This window comes from Tupaia chinensis, unplaced genomic scaffold, assembly GCF_000334495.1.
Source record: "Tupaia chinensis unplaced genomic scaffold, TupChi_1.0 Scaffold000313_1, whole genome shotgun sequence".
Taxonomy (NCBI): Eukaryota; Metazoa; Chordata; class Mammalia; order Scandentia; family Tupaiidae; genus Tupaia; species Tupaia belangeri.
Window position 1 is genome coordinate 1,691,213 of NW_006159806.1, and position 5,191 is coordinate 1,696,403.

Consider the following 5,191-nt stretch of genomic DNA (forward strand, 5'->3'; position numbering starts at 1 on the left):
TCACTATTTTCCTGGAGGAAGGATGGCGGCCCGTCTTTTTTTTTTTTTTTTTTTAATAATTTTTTAAAGAATGATTTTATTTAACTTCATTTATCATTACCATTACTTTTCCATTTGACCAGAAAGACATACACACACACACACAAACACATAAAGAAAGTGAGAAAGCACACAAACACACATGCAGAGAACGAGCGAGAGAGGAAGAGAGAGAGAGAGGGAGAAGGAAAGTGAGAAAGCAACCCACTGGGTCTGGGACTTGAACCACCATTGGCCATGTGAGAGTCTAGCACCCTTAACCACCATGCGACCTGAAGGCCCCAACAGCCTATCTTTTTCTGGCTAGGAAATATCCTGAAGTGTTACGAAAAACAACTTTTTTAAAATTTCATTTTGTCAGGGCTGGCAGGTGGTATGGTGATCAAGGCGCTGGATTTCCACATGTCCAATGGGGGTTCAAGTCCTGGACATGACAGCTTGCTTTCTCACTTTCCCTCACTCTCTCTCTGGTCAAATTAAATAAACAAACAAATAAATAAATAAATAAAATAATTCTAAAACAAATGTCATTTTGTCTTCAAAATCTTATGTTTTGTTGTTGTTTTTCTCTCAAGGGGGTACCTATTTTTCGATCGCTGGAGAAAAACCTTTCAATTTTTCTGTTGGGTGGAGTAGGCGTGGTGACAGAGTTAATTAGAGTATCAGTAGTTTTAACCTTGTCTTTTTTGTTGCTGTTTGGTTTCACCTTATTCCCACATTCCTACTTTCAGAAGTACATGGTCCTGTGTTTGCTTCGGCAGCACATATAACTAAAATTGGAATGATACAGAGAAGATTAGCTTGGCCCCTGTGCAAGCACGACACGCAAATTCATGAAGTGTTCTGTATTTTTTGTATAGTATTTTCAACTGCACTGGTCTGAGATATATTTCATGTTAGGTAAATTCTCTTTACAAGCCAAATGATGTATAGCAAATGAATGTTTAAAAAATAATAAGATAGGACCAGTAGTTGGCATAATGGCTATGTTGCTGGGCTCCCATGGAGTTGACTGCAGTTTGAATTCTGGACCTGGTGGCTTAAACTCATGCCAGGCATGTGTATGAGTGAGCCCAAGATCCCAAGAGGAGAATAGAGGAGAAGGGATTGCAGTGTGGCTATTCTCCATAGGGGGTAATTTTTGACTTTCTGTCTCTCTGATGAGCACACACGCCCTGTAGCAATAAATAAATAAAAATAAAAAAGAGCTCTCCAAGAAAAAAAGAAGAAGAATAGGGGACCAGCAAGTGGCGTGGTGGTGAAGGCTCTAGACACTCTCATGTAGCTGACCATAGTTCTAGTTCCAGACCTGGTGACTTCCTTTCTCACTTTCTCTCTCTCTGGCTCTCTCTGGTCAAATTAAAATATGTAAATGAAATTAAGTAAATAGTTCTTTAAAAAATAGTAAGAATAATAATTTAGAAGAAGATAAAAGAAGAACTATATGATTCTTAAAATATTTGAACTTTAGGAAAGTTTTCCCAAACAGAGTAGTTTCTCAGATTTTTGCACTGCCTGTCTAGTATTCACTTTCGCAATTGAGTAAGTCCTTTCATTCTCATTCTTCTGCTTTTCATTTTCTGAAGTTTTATAACTATTCTCTCATCTTGTGTTCTCTTTGCCCTTATAAGTTTGTATTTCACCATCGTTTTATGGGATTTCTGGAGAGGGTGGATTAAAAGGCACACATCCAATTCCCTATTTTTAATTGGAAATTCCTGCCTGCTGTTATCTTTTATTATTTCCTTCTTCTTTCTTTGGTTTGCTTGTTACTGTTTACTAGTACTTCAGGTAATCACTTAACGACTTAAATCTTTCTTGGTTTCTGATAAATGTATTTTAAAAGAACAATTTCCTTTGAGTACTTCTTTACTTTGAGAATTTGAACTGTAGCTTTCAATGTTATTTAAGTGTAAATATTTCACAATCTTATGTTTTCATTTTAGCAAAAATATTAGTAATATATTTTACAATTTCCAGTAACATGAAACATGAAAATTTAAAACCAGTCACCTATTTTGATTTATGCTTTTATTAAATTATGATCAGACCACAAACTTATATGATACTGATTTTCTGTGATTTATTGAAGCTATTTTGTGGCCCATTGCATGACAGACTTTTAGGATATTTCATGTGTGCTTGAAAAAACAAGTGCCGTCTGTGTTTGTTGGGTAAAGAGATTTCTAAATAGCTCGAAGTCAAGCTTATTCATCCTTGAGCCGTTTTTATTTTTATTCTTAATGACTACGTGGTACATTTCATGGATCTTATATTTCTTCTAAAACCAAAAAGTTTTTCTTTCTTGTCTCTGCCATCTGCAGAATTTGCAGAAAGAGCCAACAATTGCAGATCATGACAGCTCTCCCTTCCGTGACATTTGTCTGATCTTTCTTTCATTTTATTAAAACAGGAGTTTCCTCTTATCTGTGCTTTTCCTTCCTGAAGTTTCTTTTATCCACAGTTAACCATGGTCCAATATTGTGTATGTAAGAGAGACTACATTCACAAAACTTTTATGACAGTATATTTTTATAATGATTATATTTCATTTTTGTTATTGTTTACATCTTACTGTGCTTATTTTATACATTAAACTTTAACATACGTATGTTCATATAGGAAAAAATGTAATAAATATAGTATTCAGTAGCATCTACCACTTCAGGCATTCACGGGTCTCCAAACGACCTCCTGTTAATAAGGAGTACTATTTTACAGCAAAGTAATTTTGACTGTTTATATTTTTTCCAATTGGCCACTTCCTAGAGAGACAAAGGAACTTAAACAAGACTCACTTCATATATTTTCATTTTATCATTCGAAAAACCAAGGCCTAGAGAAGTTAATTGACTTAAAAAATTCTACAACTGGTTAATCTATTATAGTTCATTCATCTGGTAAGTAATCTGGTCTATTAACACTTTTCTCAACCTTAAGTTAATGATAAAAATATCTTCATAGGCCTAATGATACAATGTGACAATATTTGTGAAAATGACTACTAAACAGTGAGATATTTTACAAAAGTAAAAAATTCTTATTATAGTTCAGTATAATTTTACAGTAGCGGAATTATTCTAATACCTGATGCATGTAGCAACTATTAATTGTTATATATATAATAGGTATCAGACACATCATTAAGGTTCCCTCTTTCAAAAATGATTAAATATCCTTGGGACTACTAGTTAGTGTAATGGCTATGTTGCTGGACTCCCATGTAATCGACCGCAGTTTGAGTCCTGGACCTGGTGGCTTAAGCTCATGCTGGGCACGTGTGCGTGCGTGCCCAAGATCCCAAGAGGAGAAGAAATTGCGGCATGGCCATCCCCCTAGGGGGGTGATTTCTCGCTTTCTGTCTCTCTGTCTTTTTGGCAAGTGCAGAAACCTCTCCTGGTCCAATATTGTGTATGTAAGAGAGACTACATTCACAAAACTTTTATGACAGTATATTTTTATAATGATTATATTTCATTTTTGTTATTGTTTACATCTTACTGTGCTTATTTTATACATTAAACTTTAACATACGTATGTTCATATAGGAAAAAATGTAATAAATATAGTATTCAGTAGCATCTACCACTTCAGGCATTCACGGGTCTCCAAACGACCTCCTGTTAATAAGGAGTACTATTTTACAGCAAAGTAATTTTGACTGTTTATATTTTTTCCAATTGGCCACTTCCTAGAGAGACAAAGGAACTTAAACAAGACTCACTTCATATATTTTCATTTTATCATTCGAAAAACCAAGGCCTAGAGAAGTTAATTGACTTAAAAAATTCTACAACTGGTTAATCTATTATAGTTCATTCATCTGGTAAGTAATCTGGTCTATTAACACTTTTCTCAACCTTAAGTTAATGATAAAAATATCTTCATAGGCCTAATGATACAATGTGACAATATTTGTGAAAATGACTACTAAACAGTGAGATATTTTACAAAAGTAAAAAATTCTTATTATAGTTCAGTATAATTTTACAGTAGCGGAATTATTCTAATACCTGATGCATGTAGCAACTATTAATTGTTATATATATAATAGGTATCAGACACATCATTAAGGTTCCCTCTTTCAAAAATGATTAAATATCCTTGGGACTACTAGTTAGTGTAATGGCTATGTTGCTGGACTCCCATGTAATCGACCGCAGTTTGAGTCCTGGACCTGGTGGCTTAAGCTCATGCTGGGCACGTGTGCGTGCGTGCCCAAGATCCCAAGAGGAGAAGAAATTGCGGCATGGCCATCCCCCTAGGGGGGTGATTTCTCGCTTTCTGTCTCTCTGTCTTTTTGGCAAGTGCAGAAACCTCTCCAAAAAAAAAAGAAGAAGAAGAAAAATGATTAAATATCCTGGCTTTTAGACCTTCTAGTTTATATAGAAACCACATACATAAATGAGAAATCCAATAGAGTGAGATAAGTGCTCTAAGCAGAGAAAGTTATAGTTTAGAGATTTTTCTAGTGGAAGAAGTATCCACTCTATCAGGTCAGTGGGAGCTTTATAGAGGACAGATCATACTCTCTGACATGTCTGAGTCAGCAGTGAATTGTTTGCTTGGAATGACCACCACTCCTTTATTCTCTGATAAATATACCCAGGAAATCATAACACCTTCAGTATTTGTACAGAATGCTGTGTAAGTGGAGGTGTTGAAAAAGATGAGATTGTAGACTTAGGCCATGCTTGCTTTCTGGACAGTCTCATGGATCATAGACCTTGACGAAAATGAGAAGTCACTAGAAGGTCTTGGGCAGGAAAATGCTTATTTGTATGTAGAATTAATGCCTTTGGAATATAGAAACATCATGGATATGTTACTTCATACCCTGAGTACATTTGTTTATTGGACACTTACAGGAAAACTTTTCATTATCATTAGGCTTAGGGTTCCTATTTCTTTGTATTTATGGTTGTTCCTCATCTATGTGCTATCATTTTCCTGATGCAGCTACTCGGTAAAGAAGAAAAATGAAGAGTTTGTGAAAATCTTGAGAGAGAAATTAGGGGAATCACTTTTGCTCTCCAGACTTGTGAACCCTTTATCTTTCTTCCAGAAATTTTTCTTTAAGTTTCTTTTCTTCCTTCCTTTTTTTCTTTCTTCTTCCCTTTTTTGTTTTCTTCCTTCTATATTTCTTGTATCC

At 35.1% G+C, this 5,191-nt stretch overlaps 1 non-coding gene across 1 annotated transcript; it reads left to right on the forward strand.

Moving 5' to 3' along the window:
* The first annotated feature begins 784 nt into the window (after positions 1–784).
* Positions 785–892, forward strand: LOC114008239 (U6 spliceosomal RNA). Its single transcript, XR_003549789.1, has one exon. It is a non-coding gene; the product is annotated as a U6 spliceosomal RNA (small nuclear RNA).
* The last annotated feature ends 4,299 nt before the right edge of the window (positions 893–5,191 follow it).